The 23,000-nt window shown below is 37.7% G+C and overlaps 1 protein-coding gene across 8 annotated transcripts in view; it reads left to right on the top strand.

Moving 5' to 3' along the window:
- The first annotated feature begins 371 nt into the window (after positions 1-371).
- Positions 372-23,000, top strand: part of Axn (protein axin) — a 30,551-nt gene continuing 7,922 nt past the window's right edge. For 3 of the 8 annotated variants that reach the window (XM_072016335.1, XM_072016331.1, XM_072016327.1), the window contains exon 1: positions 373-821. The gene's annotated coding sequence lies outside the window, so the exon portion shown is untranslated. Of the gene's footprint in view, positions 822-14,999; positions 15,098-15,309; positions 16,308-23,000 lie in introns of those variants that run through there. The other 5 variants (XM_072016333.1, XM_072016332.1, XM_072016329.1 and 2 more) reach the window with 4 other exon arrangements.

The raw sequence follows: 23,000 nt of genomic DNA, 5'->3' as shown, positions 1-23,000 counted from the left end.
GGAGGCGCTAAATCAATTAGGTACGTGACTGTTGCTGATGCATTGACTACGTACAGACGCGCATTTGTGTGCGTGTTTCTCGGTAGTAACATTAATTAGCAATACCGTGAAACAGTGAAATAAATTGACGATCGATTTGTTCAACCCTTAAAACACGTCGATAACAAAACGAATGATTTATACCAATCTAAAACTCTACCGAAAATAACATGTTCTCGCAGAGTTAAGTGAAAAGAAAGTTCTTGGAGATGAATGAATGACGGCGCGTCAACTAGATACAGGACTGCTCGCGGCAAGGGCATAGGCCATGCGGCCCGTTGATTGGCCGGTCTTTGAAGGGGCAAGTTTAGTCAGAGGCCGCAAGAGTGCGCGTCCCGCGCACTCGTGTTAGATCTCGATGGCGACCGAGATGTGCCTGAGAGACGAGCCGCGAAATACCTAGCTGTGTAGTGTTTGATTCATCGTGAATTCATTGTGATCCCCGTTTACTCGATACGATCGGGAAACACTTTGCATGCCTCCACCGTGTCAACACGCCATTATTGTTACGGTCGTTCGGCGCGGTGTGTATATATTTCGCCGTGAGTGTGGTGCGTGTGTGCGTCGTGTCGAAGTGTCGAGAGTTCACGCCGAATCATCGTCGTCGCTAGGAGAGAGCGAGAAAGTAAGGACGAAGAAAGAGAGGTACGATGTGTCTGCGTTTCAGCCCGTACCATTTTTTCGTCGATAGTTGACATTTTCGAGGATGAAACAGAGGTCTCGCCGGAGAGACGCATCGTCATCACGGCACTAGCAAATACAAGCACCGTCGGATATACCGAGTAAGTCCACTGGCCCCGTCTTTTCTTTTCCGAGAGCACCGCGATTCCTTTCTTAAAATCCCTCTCCCTGTCTTTGTCTCTCTTATTCGTTACACCGCTCGCTTTCTCTGCTCTTCTCTTCCCAGCTTTTCTTCCTCTCTTTCCCCTTATTATTTCGTCTTCTTTCCTGCTCCTTTTCTTCCTTCCAATCTTTACCACGTTAAACTTCTACTCTTTCTTCTCCAGCCTTTTTTCCTGTATGCTATGAATGTGACCCGTTCCTGTGGCAGGACCGATAGGCGCGTGTATCAACTCGGCCGTGTTTTGTATATACCCCGAGAAGATCAAAACTCGCGATGTTTGGCTGTCGCCGTCGCAAACGTCGACAGTCACAGAACGTCGGGAAACGAAAGAGAAAGAGAAAAAAAGAAGAGCGAAGTAAGAAATAACACGAACGGAGATTTCCTCGTGCGTAACACCCGAGAATCACCCGCTCCAAAATACACCGCGGTGTTTACGTCCCCGGATCCCTTGGTTTTATTCCCTCCGATCGCTTTGTCGATCCCTTTTCCGCTCCTGGATTTTTATTTCCTTCCTGTTCTCCTTCTTTCGTTTACCTCTCCTTACCGTCCTCTCGTCTCTGCTGTGCCCCCCTGTTTCTGTCTCTTTTTCCCTCCTCCGCCTTTTTCTTTCACAGGGATCAACTGTATCCCTCTCTTTTCCTTCTATAGCCTTCTCCTTTCCTCTTTCCTATTCCCTCCCTTTCCCGCTCTCTTTCACTCTGCTTCTAGCCACGAGAGCTTTGCGCGTCTCGGGGCGCGTGTATTCACGAATCGAGCTCTCTTTCTTGACGGTACCCACCACCGAACGCAGCCGTGCGTTTTCTTCTCGAGTCGTTCCACCAGCTTTTCTGCCAGTCGCAGTTTCGTTCCTCGCTCCGTGCCCTACCTTTTTTCCCTCGAGCCTCCGCGATCGTTCCGGTTCCACGTCCGTTTCGTTCTCCCTCTCTCTTCCTCTCGTTTTATATTTCTTTCTCTCATTTACTCTGCTCCTTTTTCATCCTGTGAAACCTCGCCGCGCGCGAGTCCTCTCGTCTCCCGCGGGCTCTCTCTCGCGGTACATGATTCTGCTACACGCGCGATCTCTCCCCCCTCCCCATCCCTTCCACCGCTGCTTTCTTTATCAAAACAATACATATGCTTACGGGTGTGCGAGAGCGCGGGCTCCTCCTGATAATCGTGAATATCAATCAGAGATTTTATAAATAATTCAGTAAAAACCGATAAAATCCGCTGAAGTCGACGTGAGTCCTTCCCCCTCCCTCTACAGATCTATCTCCCACTCCTTCGATTCCTCCCCCCGCCCATTATCCTGGGCTTCTTTCCGTAATTGACGACAGTTCACGATAAATGCGGCGAATAATTAAGACACCATTACTTCCTGGTTCTGTTACTGTATCGTTGGGAAATTGTTTGGGAAGATACTTGATCCGATGGAGAAGGGAAGGTTGATTTTAATTTTTGTTTCTTTCGGTTTATTTTCGAGATTGCAATTATTAGTTGCAATTGATTTCGAAGTTAATTAGGCTGCCTCGTTATTTATTTAGATAGTTGGAGATTTGGCGAATTATCGTAGGATATTTTAGTAATTTAGGAATATTCGGTTTGGAGTGTTCCTGGTGATTAAAGTTATTGAAGTACTATATGATACAATAATATAGCAATGGTTAAGTTTAACTTAAGTTACTGTCATTAATTTTAATTATTGGAGCATATAATACCGCAATAACTCTAATCAAGAGGAATACTCCAAAACAGATATTTCTCTACAAGTACTATGATAAAAATGATATACAATATCTCGACAATATCGGTCATCAATTTGATGTTATTTTTTATCTAAAACTCTATCGTTAAGAACATTGACAAATTTGGTAATAAAATAAATGATTATCAGCATGTAGGTACAAATAATGATTATGGGAAACATGTTGAGAATCACTGTTGTTGAAAACAGTGGCAAGTTTCATTGGCTAGTGTTAATGGAATATGTGGCAGAGGTTTGATGGGAAATACGTGATTTAGCTCGCTCTTAATTAATGTATTATATCGTATAATGGCTGAAGCTAAAATGTATAATACTCTTCAACCAATCTATACATTTTTTTCCAAGCGTGCAGTAATTATCTTAATCGTGTTTATTTGTTATACGATACGGAAATGCAGCCAGATTAAAATATTATTCCACAGAAAATTCGTTCAGCTTTGAGGTTAATGGCTACGTAACGATCGAGCGTAGGTGCTTAACTCTTGATCATCTGATTTAATTACTTCGTTCCAAATTGAATAAGTTTACAAAACATTAGGCCAACCGATAATTAAAGGGTAATCCGAGTAGTTCCTACAGATTAAGCACAATTATCCATTAGACTTACCAAACAAATACGAATAATTCAATTATAATATATCGGAACATATAGTACTCCAATAAGCTCAGTCATGAGAAATACTCCAAAACGAATATTCCTTCGCAAGTACAATGATAGAAATAATTCGCAAGTCTTGTAATTATCAGATATACTATCGTTAATATGCCAGACTCGACATTATAACAGACATTTATAAACATTGATATAATTTCACTCTCAAACAAGACGTAACTTTAAAACGTTGAATGCCACGCCAGTTTTACAAAGTTTGGCCGTGGCGCCGCCATGAATTTTTTATTATGCGATACATACAATGTTGAAATATTATCTACAAGAGATATGTTATCGTGTATAATCATCGTTAATGAATTTATCTCACTGAGGTCACCAGCGACCCCCATGGCACTGTAGTGCAATTTCGCTCGATTCACTTATTTTTTGCGATTATCAATTATCTCGTATTATTTCTTCGCGTTGCTATTTAGCATTTTAATATTTCAATATTTAGCAGTTTAATTATTTAGTTCTGTGTTGTTACGTCCAGGGATCTACCATAATCCATCCCCCGGTCATACTTATTCGGACACACAGTAATTCTAAAGGATCGTTAGAAGATTTAGCATTTGTTATTTTACTCTCAAAGCCCTTAATTGTCATCAAACATCTTTCAAGTCGAAACGTTCCTTAGAGTTATTGTTCACTAAGGTAAAAGCGGGTTTTCCTATGTTAGCACATTATAGATCTATATTTCATGTATAAATAAAACTATTCTTATATGTTTTATACTGCATTAATTTCGTCACACCATTATAGTAACGATGGTAATAATACAAAATTTATAAGTAATGACAATTGTTCAAATTATGTATTTCTACTAATCTTGGTGCGCCGGTCACCGATGACTTCCATGGCATTCAACGTGTTAAGTATCTCAATAAAATCCTTCAATTTATTTGAGCCTTGTAATTATACTGTATACACTGCTCGTGGAAGTTTAAAAACACGAGCATTTTTTACATTTCTTTATTGTACGTGACAATTGCTATATATTGATCATGATAACGTTGATCTGAATGAGTACTGTTTAGACCTTACACACTTATATAAATCTTGATAGTTCTTATCAATGAATGTTACCAATGGTGTAATACAATACGATAAAACATAATAATAACCTAGACTATAATTAGGATAAATAAATTCTTTGAATATCATCATAGTGGATCGCCATAGACTTTCATTTCCTACGCTGTATGTGTGATATCTCCATAGCAGAATCTTTTCCTACCTTATCTTCATCTTAGAGGAAATAAACGTTTATAATTTCGACGCATATGCGGACGTCCAAAACGTATAGTTCTAATTATACTACGGAAGAATTAGTCTTCATCCTCCACCGATTACTTACATATTCATCTGTTATTTCAAAATAGCCTCTAGCCTTCTCAAAGACTTCTCCAAGCCCGAGGACTCACACACAAGAACGAGGAAACGAACAATTAAAACGTAGCTTGAAGAAATGGAAGAATAATACATCCGTTTCTTAGATACCAGTTTGAAATCGATGTGGAAGTTCGATCGTGCGTCGCAATGCGTCTCGTTTGAGATGGTAATGGATGTTAATAACCACCGGTGCAGGAACTCGCACGTGGTGAATGTGCCTAGGGTACACATTTGGGGGTGGGTGTCTGGTTGCGTGCACAACCTTGGCAGAGCGAATGGACGTCAGTGGTAGTTGATAGAAGTGGAGGTGGTGACGAGATGACGGCGAGGTTTCAAGTAGAAAGGGAATAGAGAGTTCAGAAGCGGTCGCCTTTGATGTAGACACGCTCCACAACTCCTTCACGCCAATAAACCTTTACGACGAACGTTTCTGTAAGCTTTCTTAATATTGTCATCTTTCCCTTGCCTCTTTCACTCGGTCTTCCTCCTGTGTTCCCATTGTTACTCGCAAGGGAACCACGGTTTACCTCTACGATTCTGATATTTTCTTTTCTTTTTTCTTTTTTTTTTTTCCACTTCCCTTTTTGAAGCTTCACTGGATAGACATAGACACCTGGCAATTTACTCTCTTTTGGTATTCAGGAATGGAATCGTTTCACATTACAGCTGTTCTCTTGTTTTTAATCGATAACTTGGGAGATTTTTAAACTTGCAGTTTAGACGATTTTTGGCAAGTTTAAATCGTTTAAATTAAACCTCGGTTAACACGTTGAATGTCACGCCAGTTTTACAAGGTTTGGCCATAGTGCCACGATGAATGTTTTATTATGCGATACATATAATGTTGAAATATTACCTACAAGAGATATATTACCGTGTATAATCATCGTTAATGAATTTATCTCACTGAGGTCACCGGTGATCACCATGCCGCTGTAGTGCAATTTCGCTAAATAATTGTTCTATGTTGTTACATCCCAGGATCTACCATAAACCATAATCCACTCCTCAATCATACTTACTGGGATTTGCAATAATCCTAAAGAACTGTTACAAGATTTACTTTTGTTACATTTGTTACATTACTGGCAAGGCCCTTAATTACCATCAAATATCCTTCAAGTCGAAACATTCCTTAAGATAATTGTTCACTAAGGTAAAAGCTGGTTTTCTCATGTCTGATAGCCACTGGTGAAGAGCGCACATAATATGTCTATATTTCATGTATAAATCAAACTATTTTTGTATGTTTCATACTGCATTAATTTCGTCACACCATTGTAGTAACGATGGTAATAATAAAAAATGTACAACTATTGACAATTGTTTAAATTATGTATTTCTACTAATCTTGGTGTGCCGGTCACCGGTGACCCCCATGGCATTCAACGTGTTAATTTATCTCGTTTTTTTAGGAAGTTTGAGATAATGGTAGTAGGGTAATTAGAGCTAAGGTACTTTTAAGGTAATAGTTTATAGAAATAAATGTTTGAACGTTTACCAAGAAACTACAGTTCTTGTCTACATCGTTTCACTTTTTCAAAGAGACCGTTTTCGTTGGGAAGATGTAGGTATCTGACAACAATTTATGCTTTTAGTTTTTGAGAATAGAACTGTTCTTTGTCGCGGTTGCTCCTTTGTTCTCATTGATATTTTGAAAGTAACGAGAACTCTTGGAATTTAACGAATTTTGTTAACAGTGCGAAATTTACGCGATTGTTTCGATGACTTCTAAGAATAATATATTTTAAAACAGTTTTTCACTGTTCGCAAACGAAACTCAGTCCACTCTTTTACAGTCTTAACTTTTATTTGAAGTCTGTTGGTGAAACAATTTTCTCCTTTAGTTTTTAAGAATAAAACTGTTCTATGTGGCAGTGTTTCCTTGCGTTTATTAACGCCTTAGAAATACAAAGAGTTGTGTGAAAGTAGTTCAGTCTAGGACTTAGTAAATTTTTATTTCATTCGTTTGCAATTGTGTGTTTGCTCTGTTAAAGTACCAGTAGTACATGTTAAAGTATCAGTAGTACAAGAATAACGTTTCACTGTTACGTCGTATCTCATTTCCAACGGTATCTTTCTATTAGAATAGCGAATTGCATTCAACTACTTGTAATTCATGGTGCATATGGATCTTTAAATTCTAATGTGACGTCTGCTATGACTCCGATACCTTTGTATGCGCTTATAATCGTGCCAGGTATAGTCTTTTGCACAGTGCTACTTTACGTTCACTAACACCATCGCTATACTCGTCTTTCCTCTTCCATTCTTTACATCTATCAGTCGCCTTCGTTAACATTTTGTGTTAGTCTCGCTAACAATTACTCGAAAATTCTCCTGACTCCTTCCTTTTTATTCCGATTAATAACAAACATTACATTAACATAACATTTCGCTTGCAATATATTTTCACATGATACATTTTTATTTTTATTTTTCAACTTTTACGTATCGTGTATAATTTCACTGTTGTGTCACTCTCGACGTTTAAGGAGTTAACACCAGCCCTAACCACGAGTACCTTGAAAACTATTGAGTACCTTACCCTACGGTAGAGTATTTTTGTAAATAGAATCAACCAGCGTTCAAGGTTTCGACAAAATTATTTTGCACGAAGGTCTCTCAATCTGCTTGCGAGTAGGAAGTTAAGTCCCCAACTAATACCTGCAATATAACAAGTGGGTTATAAACTTTTCTACCTCGTACATTATATCAGTGAGTCACAGCGTACACGTTAGATAGGTTGATATATGAGTCACTCCAGCAGGAAGAGCTGTCACCGAACAGGAAGAACAATCGTATCGACTGTAGTTTAATACGATTACAATCTCCCGGGAAACAGAAGGAATAAATGTTAATGATCGTGTACTACACAGGCCATGAGACTTGGTAGGGTCTGAACGAAAAAAAGATCGTGTCTCCCTGACCTTTCGTTTATTGCATCTAACAAGCTTCTTTGAACAACGACCCTTCCCTCTTCTGCAATTATCGGCAATAAAGTGAAAGCTTTTACCAGTCACTTTCAGCGCACGCAAAGGAGAGTAGTATACAAAAATAAGAGTTAAGAATAACAGAAGATGGAGGAGCCAGGGCGACGAGGAGGATGTTACCGGAGGCAAAAGCTTTGTAATGTCAAAGAACATCGATTTAAAGGTCCTTGGAAAGGGGGGACGGCTTTGATATCAAAATGAGAGAACGTAAAGTTTCCCCTGTGCTTTAACCACCGGCGAGCACGTGGTATCAAACGGCACGATCACGAACTGGTCTCCGCCCACTCTTTTCCAATCTTCGGTTCACGCTAGGGGATTCCCACAACTGTGTATGCGCCACGACAACAGAGGGTGGCTCATGCGTTGCTCCCTTTTATACAGTGTAGTTCACTTAACCCTATGACCTGAAATAACTCTTTAAATCTTGCGAATCGTAATCCTCGCAGAGGTGTCTGCCACTGCTTCATCTCGAGGAACCATTCATCCGAGTAATCCTATTCTTTCATCGTATCGCTTTTCTACCACGTGGGGTTTCTCCCTCGATGGCTCGTATTAAAGTAATCCAGTAGGAAAATTTGTTCAACAAAGAGATTGTTCAACGTTGATCATTTTTAGAGCAATTTCCTTTTATGATATCAAAAACGTAGATCTTTACACATTTATGTGAAATTTACGAATGTGATCTGCGAATGTATATCAAATGTTCAAAGTATGTGGTACCTGTTATAATATTTAATAGGTGAAACAAATCTTTGGCTATCTTTCTCTTATGCTCGGAGAATTTACATACGTATTCGCAGTTTAATAATATTACTTTTTATGGAACGTTTCCGAATGAATTGTGGGAAGGTAATGGAAGAAAATCTATATAGAGGAAGATTTTGATCATCGTCGTTTCTCAGCAATTTTAACTCTTTCAAGAGATTCTCGTATAACATTACTTTACTTCTTCCGAAACATTTCTAAATATTCTATAATGGCAAATTAATAATACAATCGTTAATACTAATTAACGTTACTAACTTTACTTTGAATGTTCGAACGAACGATCATATTATCCACTTTGGATACTTTCGCGGTAATTTTAATTCTTTCGAGATGTTCTTCCATAACATAGTTTTCCTATTTCTTGCAATATGCGCTTCTGGATGATTTCTGAGTAATGTAAGAGAATTCATCGAAGTTCTTCATTTTGGAGTAGTATTAATTATCTCATAACATTGTTTTTTCTGTACGATAGTTCTGAATAGTTTCTAAAAGTATAATTAACTAATGACGCTCGTATAAGCGAGCGTTTAAATATTACGCAGTAATTTTAATTCGTAATTATATACTACGTTCCAAGCTTCTTAAGAATTCAGTTTACTGCTAATTAATACTTCCAAAAGAAATACATATTATTAAACATTGTTGACAAATGAAAATGAACCGGAACCAAGAAATAAAGTTAATATCGTATAACTAATATAACTTAATTGCCAATTACTAACACTCATAAAATTCATGCAAGTTTATCTAATGATACCCAAGAGTCAACGTACACGCATTTATATTAAACGCGCGCCGTCTTTTGAAAACTTCCAACTTCGTTATTTACTTTACTTTTTACATATTAAAACATACCGAGAACCGTCTTCCCGGTATCCGCGGTATTTCATTAACACATTGACTGCCACGTGAATTTCATATATTCTGCCGCTGCAGCCGCAATAGAAATATACTACACAGTAACGTTTAATTTTTACGAAATTATATTTACGCGCCTTTTTCTAACAGTATAATCTATTATCTTTCACATTGTTGAACATTCTCGTAGAAACTTATCTCGCTGTAAACGTTCTAGAAGATTTAATAACGTGGCTCGCCGATGACCACCGTACCAATCAACGTGTTAAACGTATTAAATATTATATATAAATGGCGTGTTTTCTGTTCGTTAATTTCGAGTAGAACGGGTAGTACGATAAGCGTGTTGAAATCGCGTTCCTCATGTGCTTGGTATCAAAGTTAAACAGTCTAAAAGGCGAAATAAACGCGAAACGTGTTACGATAAGGGGGGAGGGAGGCGGGGGAAAAAAGGAAAGCGGTTCAGCAGGGGTGGTAGCGAGGGGATGGTAGAGAAAGAGGAGAGAAGGAAAGATAAGTGAAAGAAGATAAAGGGGCGCCGAAATGGTACCGCGTTTGATCCATCATCTCCTCCGTCTGTGTGTGCAATAATTGTCTCTATTGTCTGTAGCACTGTTCTCACTGTTTGTGGCCCCTTCCATCTCTGCTACTTCTGCTCTCATTCTTTCACCATCGCCGTTTTATCATTCAGTTTCTCGGTGTCGTCGGTTCGTTTATTTCAATTTGTGTGTCAATCTCTCGTGCGACCAAGAGGTTACTGTATACCTGGCCTGAATGTATCATCGGTGATACATCGGTGCATACGGTGTGCCATCACGGCTCAAGTACTCTAAAACAGAATATATCTACATGCAATTGTACATCTCGTGCACAAGCATAGGCGAGATATATCGCGGCGAGTGAATGAGACAGGGCTTTTTATGTAAGAAGCGAACGTCTGATTCAGTTATTCGAGATTTTCGTTAGTCTATCGGTAGCGCGAGTATTGGATAACGTGCAGACTGGCTGACAACGAAAAAAAGAAAAAGGGAAACAATGAAAACGCGTGATCGCTCCCGTTCTTTATTTTTCTGTCACATACAATTAGAGCGCATTTCTTTGATGCAAGGCAAGCTGGAAATCTGAGATTCTTATTGCGCTGTTGTACTGTTTGACGAATACGTTTTTTTTAAATAGGCTTCCGAATCGTTGCAAAGAAATCGTAATTATCATCGTAAAGAAACGTTACTTTCTTCGTTCTACTACTTGCAACACTTCATCAATGGAATATGTTAGTGTTTTATGCGCAAGTCAAGTGTGTCAACCTGCATCGTCTGTACCGTCAAATGTGAAATAGCTTATACGTAATTCGTTGTATGATGTGTAAATATGAGACATCTATAAGTATCATAAGTAACATGCGTGCCATAAGAATACACCTAACTATTATATTCAATGCTGTATATTCATTTATTCCAATTTTATTACGATTAAATGTACTCAAATGTTGCAGCTTCTAAAATTCTCTACAACATGGTAACAATAAAACGAAATGTTCCGTTCCTCTTAGAAACTGCCTCTTTATAGTCAAGTATCAAATTACATACAATATAAGCGAAAAATAAGTCAGGCAATAAATTACTTTGAAGCGGTAACGTCCATTTCTTCTCTGGCACGATCGAACGGCTCAAATATTCAAGTATTGATTTTATTCCAGGAAATTGAATTACACGTAAAATGATTGATAGCACGGGGGAAGGAAAAGGGACGGGGCACCGTGGAGTGTAGTTACGCGTATACGGGCTGGCTGAGGGCGCGAAGAGGGAAGGAGAGTATGTATGTATTGTCGCGAATGAGACAGAGGGGAAGAGAAGAAAGCGAAAAAGATAAACAGAGTCCTTTAAGTCCGTGCATGCGACGGGCAAAGAGCGCAGACAATGAGGGTCAAAGGCGCCACTTCTCTTGCCACGTTTTTAGCTGGGCGATCTTCATTCTTTGAGGACTTTGTTCCGCTGCTGTGGACCCACGGGAAATTCTTTTCCCCGTCCGAAGAGGCCGATCAAACAGTCATGAGCGTTACTAACTTCGAGAAGGAAGCTTCCCTGACTGGCTCGTATCGTTGTTTTATCCTCTTACCGCGATATACCGATGAGCAAACACTTTGCATAACTGTTCATGTTGGTCGAATGAATAGTCCGAGCTCTTCCCTTCGACCACCCCGTTTTGCGAAATAAAATGATTTTTTGCGCACATGAATTCGATTAACCTTCTGACTTTTTGTGTATCGTATATAATTACTGGTACAGATGCCACATCATGATGGTCAGAAGGAACGTGACGCGTGGTATCGTACGAAGCAATGTGTTCGATGTTCGAAACACGTCGCGTTCAGCTATTGAATGCCTGATAATAAATTTGGAGTTCAATTGGATCGTTAGAAGAAGGATAATAGATTTATCGAAGAGCTTTGAATGCTTTGATGCTCTATTTAAAAACTCTGAATAACATAGTAGATTACATATGGTAGAGGAAGGTGGATTCAGTGAAATTAGGTTTAGGCTTCTGTTAGGTATCAAAAAGACGAGTAAAGAAGAATAACTGTTTTATGCTGTTTTAATTTGTTTCAAATTAAAATGTATAAGATACTGAAACAAAATATTCTCTTCTATTATTACTGAAATAAAAGAAGCAGTCGTTATACTGATATTTAAATATTTTCTTCTTTACCCGCTTGTTATGTATGAAATTTTATTGTTTCTGATAAAATGTTCTCACTAATAAAATAACTCTATACATATATGAAATCACTAAAAGTGAAGATTCCCTATTTTCCTTCTTACTACTTTGGGATATATAAGAGTTTCATGTTTTTTTTAATGTGCTATTAAGCAGTTAGTCGCAACGGAATCCGTCATTGATCTTTTAGGTTAATCCGATACGAAGCGTTTAAACTACGAAACACCCAATCCACAGGCAAAAGCGTAGCAAAGCTCCTAAAAGAAATAATTCTCGTGAAACGACGACGATCGTTGTTCAAAGAACCTTACACCTAAGATCCGCAACGGTCGTGAAAAAATACCGTTTAATAATTAAACAGGAAAGGAAAAGTCGCCTTTCTATCCAAAGTCGGAAATACAGTCATTGAGTAATGGCAGGGCGCTTATAAACACATCCCGAACGAAGGCGCATGCGCGTGCGCGCGCTAAATTGTAATATCAATTTTAAAGATATTCGCCCAGATTTTTCTAAGAATTGTACATATACACATACACCCGTGATGTGTATAGATGTATATACCCGTGTATATTCGACAAGAAAAGGCAATACAAGAAACTATGACCGCGAGGCTGTTGAATGACGACTCGCGCGCTGCTCGCGGCATGCTCGAGCGAATCGAATTGCGCTCTCGGCACGGTTCTATCCCTCGGGCTTGTACAACGATCCCGTTAACGAACGACGCCATTAAGGGCGCATTAACATATAATTTTCCGCGAGAAATTATAGGCGACTCGGCTGAGTTGGCTCGCACGGTGTTTATTATACACATCCAAGAGCAACAGAGTGCCCTGGCTGTGCACTGTCGATCGAAAGCACCCAGGACTGTGTGGCAAGGTGAGAGAGAAGAGAGATTTTAACTGGCGCGATGTGTTGGTGCATTCATGCGAATCCATATTGAGAGGCCAGAAACATGCATACATGTGTGTGGGATCGCGTGCGGCGGCAAGATCAAACGGAGATTCTCCTTCTCTTATACCCTCTCATCGTAATTCTCCCTCTTCTTCCCCCACCGCTACGCGTCGTCCTCTCTATCATTTTGTCTCTCTCTCTTTCTCTCTGTATCTTCCTCTCTCTCTTTTTCTCTTTAACGTACGTTCGTTTCTTCTCTCTCGCTTGTTCCGCCACGCCGTATCGCTGCGTCTCACTCGCTTCGCCTTGTGCAAGTGGTACCGATGCGTTACTATATAGTTCCTCACTTTTGCTCGCAAATGGTCTTTTCGTAACCCGTCTCTCTCTTTCGCCGGCTCGGTAGACCGTTTCTCGCCGCTTTCCTTCTGTTTCTATTTTTTCTTTCCTCCTTTTTGCTTTTTTCTTTCCTCTTCTTCCCTCGCCTTGCCGATTCTTCGTCCTTTTTTCGGTTATCGTCGATGATTTTATTTCCATTAAACCGTTCGGATCGTCGGCAAACTGAAATTCGCGATTGTTTCTAATTTAAATAAATTAGAGTACCGTACAAAGTCGAATTTCACGGAAAGATAAGAAAGTCGTGAAAGACGTTTTTATCGATGGGACGCAGCTTAATTATGATTATGACTTCGGCGTTCTGTTTTATTCGAATTATTAAATGGGAATGAAAAGGTAAAAAATAAGGGGGTTAAGAATGTTAAAATTTTATCAATGATGTTAGAGAAGATTCCATTACACGAAGAGGAAATAGAAAAATAGTTGTCGTTATGTATTGAACGTGGAACGTCACGACGAATCTGTGGTTAAAGCGGCTGGATAAGATAAATCAGTGCGTCGGCTTGTAATTTACCTGGAGGGAAGTAGTCGTTTGGCAACGACTTCAATCGAATTTCATTGAACACGAAGTTAAAGAGATCGTCTGGGTTAGACAACGGTTGACGATAAACGATTTTACTTATGCTTCTCCAACATGGTCTTTACGTGTTTAACTGAACATTTAATTTATTCAATTCTCCAACAAATATTTACGAATCATAAAATATTTCTTATATTCATGTATTGATATATCTTATTTATATTTTTAATCCAATTAGTCTGATTTTACAATCATACAATCGATACAAAGATTTTTATTACCTTAACGTTCGACTAATTATATGATCATGGCATCGAATCGATAGTAGTAAAACTCGATAACGATAGATGGCGTCTAATTATCGATTTGTATTTTTAATATGGCGCTAATTTTGTTAATGAAACGATTATTACAATAAAGATATAACAGATTTACGATATTAAAGAGTAATTCTGTCTTTATTTAAGATCGTTTAAAGGTGCAACTTGTTGCATTATATTTATTACAACAATACAACATAGCCGAACATATGAATAATACCATCTTCTTACGTATATAAACTTTCAAAATTACTTCTATTGACGACAAGAACCACAAGTATTAAGAGACAAATGTCATATTCATACATGACCAAATACTCGAAACATTTTATTTTATAACAAACTTACGAATTCACCATCAAATTTTAACATAATTGCTAATATCGTGCTAGTAATGGTATTTCAACAATAACACCAACTTCTGCGACTCCAAAGCACAATCTTATTTCGCTCGGGCCTTTTTTACCGATAGAAACCTAACAATTTAGATATGCTTTGGCCTCATCATTACAGCTAACCACTTGTTTAAATTTATGAAAATTCTCGCGTTTCCGTGCGAGTTTTAAAGTATGGATAGGTATATATAACTCAGAATTTGCCCTTATACCTGGACCCTACCACTTTTTTGTCCTACGTCCACCATGGTCGGGCCGGCTAGGGGGACAAGGAGAAGGGAAAGACTTTGTAAGAGAAAGAGAAAGAGGGCGGTAGGCAGTTGTGGCCGTAAGGGAGGTGTGGCAGAGCAAGAAGAAAAGAAGACGAAGAAGAACGATGTAAGAGCGAGGAGGAAAGCCAAGGGAGAGAGATATGTAATGCTCGCTCTCCCTTGGCTCTACGGTCACTGTGTAGTTTCAGTCTTACCGTGTACGTTGTATGGGGCACAGGTTTTCCTCGGCATCCTTTGTCGTATTCACATTCAACCGAGCCGTTCCTTCAGCCCCTGTTTTTGTGCTCGTTTCACTGATTCGGTACGAACGAAAAGATTTCACGGAATAAAATTTTGAGTCGGCGATCGAAGAGTACACGTTTATACAATCGCTCGAACTTTTCATCGATTTATAATCTAACTTTGCGTACTTAATCGTTTGTTTTGCTACCGTTTCTCGAAGCTGTAAAACTTTATAAAATCTTAATAGAGTTCATAATTCTGTGCAAGCTTAATTCTGAAAGCAGTTTATCGTATGGATGATAAAAATATCGTATCCGAGGAGGATTATGGGAGTAATATATACGTCTGCGAAAATGCGTTGTTCGCTTCAAATAAAGGTTTATTCGTTTAATGGGTCGTATACGTTGAAGAAAAATCGAAACAGTTAGTAATGTCAACGATGTTAACACAAACACGATTTACGATTCTGCTTCAAAACATAAACTCGATATTTTCCGAGAGCCATGCGTGGCACGTTTTATGGGTTTCATTCAGATGAAAATGTTTTGGAAACACAGGCACGATTCTTACGAACGATTCATCCAACGAAAGCTTTGTGATTTTTCACCGACCATACGCGGCTGTCTTCAATTTCTTATCGATGTTTGCGAATAGTGTTCAGTTCTGTGATTTACGTTACGTGTGATAAAACTTAATCAACTTTCATAGAAATAAAGCAGATTTGGCTTAGCTCTTAGTTACACGGCAATGGCATGCTGTTTTCATGTATCGTTTTACTTACGCGGTAAAATATGCAAGCATAAACAAAGCGAAGATAAGTGCGGAAACACATTAAAGCGAACTATCAGAAACACGAGTGCTTCGAAATTCGAATGTTTTTGTCTGGACAATTCCGCTCTTAAGACTTCCTGTGCACAGTGTAATCATTTGAAAACTAGTTCCTGTCCGATTGCTCCAAGCGGGTGTGTGAAACTGACTTTTCCCCGTCATCCTGTCAGATGTCGTTCGCGATAAAAACGAACTTTCGAATCCGAAATTGTGCGTGACAAATTTCAGTGTGATTTTTCCATGGGCACTTTATTAAGATATTGGATGCAACGTACAATTATGGACAGTTTCATTTTGGCACGGGTGATGTTTACGTGTAACACGTGAACTGTTCGAGTGACACAAACAAGTGGTTGTTTCGGATGCATATTAATTAAAATGTATAAGATACATTTTACAGAAAGTGAATACGAAGAGAATCCGTTGAAGAAAATATATCGATGTGTCGTTCCGAAAACAAGGTATTATTATTTAAAATAGCTTTATAATGTTGGCAATAAAATGGCGCCAAGCGACCCGCTATAAACGCGCGCACTCCATTTGTACTTTGTTTACTAAAGTCCAGTTATTCAACTGATTTTATTATACTATATTTTATTATACCATTCAGAGACAAGGATCAAAAATATACACCTAAATAAAAAAAGCTACATTTTTAATTTTTCATATTAAATTTACTCTAAAATTTAATACTGGCTTATTTTCTAAATATGCAACCGCAAGTTTTCTCTTTCTCACAATGTATTCCTATTAAATATTAGTTTCGTGAGTATTTGTGTAATCTTAACTATTAAAAAGACATTGATATAACCATTTTCATTGTTCTATATCAAAACAGAAAATCATTTCTAAATTTTAAATAATTTACAATTTCATACACAATCCAATTGATACAAAGAATTTCTCGTTCATAGCGGAAAATTTTAAGGTTAGAAAAAGGATATTTCGTTTTGTCTTCAATTAAAACTAAAAAATTTACCGTCTCGAAATAATCTGTCTGGTCGGAATAATCTAAAGCACATACTTAATTGTGAGGAGAGGGAGAGGGGAGGTGAATGAAGGTCAATCGGAATTGAGAAGAGAAAGGCGGGGCGACGAGGAATCTTGACACGTCAGTGAACATTCTCCTAAGTCGATGGTCGAGGGTCGGCGGTCGACGGTCGCAGCGGTCGTGACGGTCGACGACCGACGGTCGGTGTAGCTGCCGGCCGAGCGGTCCCTTAGAAGTTTCTTTGAAAGATTCGCAGCTCGCGAGGCATAATACCACTACATAAAGTCATCTGGCGATAACGGTGACACGCCTTTGACCGTTTCCGCTCGGTCTTTCACCAACAAATCCTTGTCGGTACTTCAAAAGACTTTAGAAGCCGTGTTTATGGCCTGATCGGGATCATTTCCGTTTCAACATTGATAACATTGCTTTCATTATTTAATTGATAATCCATAATCGTATACATACTCGATACTAAGATATACAATGCCTAACACTTCTGGATAGTCATATATACATTGGACAGTATCATATGTCCTACGGTCTGCTCTTGAAACATTGACTGATTGGGATCATTTCCGTCCCAATATTGATAACAGTGCTTTCATTATTTAATTGTCAATCAATAATTGGATTAGATACTCAGTACTAAAATATACAGTGTCTAACATTTCTGAGAAGTCATATACACATTGGACATTATAATATGTCGTACCTACGGTCTGCTCTTGAAACGTTGCATGATTTAAGGTTAGGGTGCATGAATGATTTTTTTTTCTAATCTTAGTCTTAAAGGGAGTCAATGTGCGTCGGTATGAGATTGGAATTGAAATTAATGCACCTTTCCGAGCTATTGTCGAGACATACCTCTAGATTCTGTTGATAAAGAGACCCCGCTTCTTTACTGGATGTTGATTACTAAGCAACCCTGACGTACCGATCCTATTGACATTCGATTTCCACGTGTCGGGGGCATGAATTTCATAGATTGATAGATGGGAAAACTTACTTAGAAATGAAATTATATACTAATATTGAACTTATCCTTATTTTACACGAATTTTTATTTCTACTCGTTTTATGAAAGTCTCGTGGTAATTTAAATCATTTAAATAGCGAAAGTGGTTTAGTTTAAAGAAAGGAAAGCAAAATGTCACCCGCGAAAAAACTTGCAAATAAGCATAAAACTCGCGAATCTCTTTGCGTGTTTCCTGAACATGATTGATTCTTAATCTTGTTCGAGACACGTTATATGATTTCTGAACCACGTTAGTACTTCTAACGGACGTTTTATTTAGTCGTAATGACGAGCTCCCAAATTAATTTCTGGTTTCCCTTAGCTCGTGGAGGCAAAAAGCTAACGAATCAACGTGAGGGTCTAGAGTGGCAACGTAGGCACTCCGCTCAACGTACTCTGCCTCACTTGTTATCTATAACAAAAATTTTACTAATGATTTTTGAAAGTAAAAATTACAAGTTACATTTCACGTTCCTTTGTCTTTTTTTACTTTTGGTCACAATTCCTCGGTATTAAGTGCTGTCCGTAGAACTAACTGGATTTTTATTATCAATTATAATTAGTGTTATAGATATTAGAAATTAAAAATCAAAATTTTTGAATACACAATGCTTTGGTCAACTTAATTTAATAAATTAATCTTTTAGTAATTTTGCCAATATAATATTAATTATATTACATTTTAATTTTAATTGTACACATTTTGTACTCACATCTAACGTCTAATATAAAATAGTATGATGGAAAGAAAGAAAAAGTAGAACATAATTCGTAGAGCATCAGATTTCGTACATTTTCTCACAGTCGAGTAAAATATATAAACCTTTCCCGGTACGTTCTCAATTCATTCTATTTTTCGAACTCTGTCTTTTCCGAAATGTTTTCATAAAATTTCATCGGAATGGAGGGGGAGAAATCTGTTCGCGACCGTGTTAAGTTTTGTAACTGCTGCATGGAAAGAACGAAGGTCGACCGGAGGAAGGGCGAACGAAAATGTCGAGAAAGATAAAAAATTCGAATTATACTCTGTAAAGCCATGTGGAAATTTAAATGGTGGTCGTAAGAAAAGCATAGAGTCGTCTGAGACAGAGTTCCTCGGTTGAGCGCGTAAAAGAAATTTTTACCCGAGGTCGAAGCACATAGCTAGAGAAACCCGAAGGTGGAAGAAGGAGGAAGAAGGTGACGCATGAGGAGGATGACTGGGTGGGTTGGTAGAAAACTTACAGGTACCGAGAAGGAACGAGAGAGAGCCTGAAAGGGTTAGCTGAATGGGCGCCGTGTGTGCTTTTCTCGTTTGAGGAGCTTCGGATTGCCCAGTGCCGTACTCAGATTTCTTTGCGCTTCTGCTTTTTCAACCAATCATTTCAATTTGCCGGTATCTTATTAAACCCTGCTAATATCTTTCAAAAGCTCTGCCCTTTTTAAACGCGGCAGATCTTTTTTCTCAAGAGATGATCGAATGCATGAAATACTACATCTTCAGTATTGCGTTGGTACCAACGTTACCGACGGAGCGACGAAAAGTCGCGGAAGGCACTGCAAGGTACCAAGGAGGACCAGAGAAAATTCGTGGAATTTCGGTGCACGAACCTTGCAACGAAATCAAAGGTGACGGAACGGGAGGCAAGAAAAAGAAGCGTGGCTGAAGAGGAAAATGAAACAAAGAAAGAAGAGAAACGAGGAAAGAAGAGACGAGAAATGTCGCTCATCGTCTCTTCTCCCTTTCTCCCTCTCCCTTCGTTCTTTCTTTCCTGCTGTACTCTGTTTTTCGGATAATTCCAAGTAGCGAGCCGCGCGATTGCCGACATAGCAATCTAAGATGTGAAAAAGAAAAGAAGAGAAGGGCAGAGAAGAGAGGCGGATAAAAAGAAAGAGACGATGAAGAAACGGTGGAGAGGCAGAAAGAAACCGAGAGTGAGTAAGTAAGTAAAGTAAGAGGGTAAAATAAAAGAGGAATCGGAGAGTCCTTTGGACGCGTATAGGGGGGAAGGGTCAAATAAGGTGGACCGCTGTCGGAGTCGAAGCGGGAGGCCGCTCAAAGTGGACAGAAAGAACGAAAGAGAAGACAAAAGAGAAAAGAAAACGGAAGAGTGAACGAGCAAACGTGCACTGGACAAGGATGAAGAGGTTAGGAAGAAAGAAAGAGGCACGAACGGGACGGCCGCAGGTAAAGGCAGAGGGAAGACGAGGAAAGCGATGAAGGAGAGAAAAAGGCAAAAAGGGAGACGGAAGACACAGACCTCGCCGGCTGGTGGCTGGCGGCTGGCGGCACCGCTTGATGTACGTCGGGTCCGTAATTACAGGTTTTCGGAACGCCTCGCTCGGCGAGCCACGCTCTTTGAGAGCTAGGGCCCTTCCCTCGCCTCGTCATCTAACCGGTGACTTCGAAATACTTGTCATTTCTTCGATCTCTTTTTCACCGCGAGAAATAAATATTACCGCCTTTAGAAAATATTAACGCATTCCAAAGAATATTATGGGATACTATTTATTTCTTTTTTATTTTTGATTCGCATTTACTATTCATATTTAATATTATGTTCAATGTATATATCCAATGAGAATTTTGCAATGCTTTTTAAATTGCGTTGAGTATAACAAGTTGTCATTTGACATAATTTTAAAGCATAAAATTTAAGTGTAAAGATGATGAGGTATAATGATTGGTTAGTTTACCTGCAGTAGAAGAAGGATAATTTTGACCACCCGGTATATAAAAGTTGGATAAAAGTTTGAAGCGTATACACGCCACAGTAAACTGCGTAAAAAGACTGTGCAATGCAATGTATTCGAATTCGATATGCGCGTGTTTAATTTTGATCACCGATAGCTTGAAAAATTGATAATTAATAGTAATATGAAACCTCGCTGGACTTTATTTATCATTGCATTTTGTATATTCAACTACAATTTTTTGTAAACAGAATCAACTGTTATTTGCAGTTGCAATTTATACAATATGTCTTGATAATATAACGTAATATCAGTATTAATAACAGAATAGTTACTGTAAAATAACATATATATTGTTTTATAACATGTAACTAACATAATAAATAAATTTTATTTTATTCAGCGAAATGATACTCACAATTTATATGAAAGTTGCGTAAAAGAAGAAGTATGAAGCGTGTGGAATGAGATCATTGAAATACCGTTGCAAAAATCACGGTATTGTGGGTTTCAATATTTCAGCATTCTCAAGAAAACCGAGAAATATTTTCGGACGAATAAGATGCAATGCGAGTGGGAAACAGGATTTAAATTCCATACGGTTGATACATCTTTGTACGCTCGAGAAAATTTCAATATCTTCGGAATACTTCTTTCCATAGATCCATAGCGTTTTGTTCGTCGATATCAAACCGTTTGGTATGCGGGGTAACACCGATCCTAGCATTTACCGACCAAGCGAAAAGAGTACATAGCGTGTCATTCGGAGATGAATCTTGTTCCTATCGTGTCCAGATGGCTTTTGTACATTCTCCGGGTCGACGACTTTCACCTATACAGAATTCGATTTAACTATACATATATACAATAAACATGCAAATTTTAATTAAACATATTTATATAATAAATGTGTTCCAAACAATTATGCTATTTTCAAAAAATAAGAATTATCTTAAAGTAAATTTTTATTAAAAATGTGTACTTTCAAAAAAAAGTATAAACAAAAAATATACATATTTCATAATTATATGTAAGTACTTTGGATATTTCAGTTGTACAATTAAAACAATGATATGTAATTAAACATTAGTATGATTTTGATGAATAAAAGATAATGAAAGAGGAAAAAAGTGAATACTTCAAGTGCTAAAATCCTCATATCTATTCAAACATTGAAACAATAGTCTCGATACTCGAAAGGTATTGAAAAGCCGAAGGGAGAAAGATTTAGCCTCTATTTGAAATTAAAGTTCAGCGAACCTTTTCACCGCGCCTAAAAATCTTCGACGTTATAGGCAACAGCCCTAATAGTTCTTCATGCACGCGACGCATTTCTTTCGACATATAATTATATCTCACGGTGCTGCGCTTCGAATAATTATAACGACGGACATCATTAAGCAAGTAGAAAATGAAGAAGATATTAGGGAAGTATATATAAGGCATAGGCTGGAATGATTATTCTCACACTTTGGTCATTATTAAAATTGAAGATTTTAATGAAGTATCCTACATTGAATGGTGAATCACCCTTGAATTTATATTTCAAATGTTCGTGTAGTGATTAACGAAGAAGTACTTCTCTTTAAAAGATCGGAAAAGTTCCAAGTTCACCTTACTAGAATTCGTCACATTGACAATGATGAAGTCTCACTTTAAATTTATCATTTTTAAAGTTGTACGATTATATCTTTAACGAGAAAATTAAGTTTTCAAGGGCTTTTCTATGTTTTTACTTTGATTATAAAACAAAATTATTTTTTCTTTTTTTTAACAATTTAATTCACTTTTATTTTATTATAATTGTTTTATTATAATTTTATAAATATGTTACCAAGTAGAATATATGTAAAAGACATCGTTAATTATTGAAGTTAAAGGTTACTAGTTTCGTAGAAATCTGATTTGTCGATAATTGTATGTGTACATAAGTATTAGCCCTAAATCGATATTCTTTTGAAAATACGGTCACACGTGATTTTGTAGAGATCTATGGAGATCTAATAGAAATTTTAATTAAAACATCAGTCAATCAGTATTTTTAGTGATTGTTTATTATCTTTTTAATATTCGTAATATTTTGAAAGTAAAAAATTGTTTTATTTTGTATAAAGTATATTTTAAATATCTAAGTAGAATTAAAAGCAATTTACTTCATAGTTTTATTAAAAATTGAAATGATTTATATCACATCAACTTAGTACTATCTATCTACTAGTTACATCTACTACTATAAAATAAAAAAACAAAAGGTCGTTAATAAAGTAACGGTTTTTTAGTGGACCCTGTGGTTGCTGTTACAGGTGGTTGAAAGAAATATCCTATCTTTTTTTTTGTGCAGTGTTGAGTTAACTTATTGTGTTTTATGACATTGCTTTTATTTATTTGATAATGAAATTTTTTGTAACATTTTTGGGCTGTTATAAATTAATTTAACAAGGTGCTGGATTTTTCTAGTATAAACTAATATAA

The sequence above is a fragment of the Bombus fervidus genome, chromosome 14, assembly GCF_041682495.2.
Source record: "Bombus fervidus isolate BK054 chromosome 14, iyBomFerv1, whole genome shotgun sequence".
In the NCBI taxonomy this organism is placed as follows: Eukaryota; Metazoa; Arthropoda; class Insecta; order Hymenoptera; family Apidae; genus Bombus; species Bombus fervidus.
The sequence above is the reverse complement of the archived record's forward strand: the minus strand, read 5'-3'. Positions and strand labels throughout refer to the sequence as shown.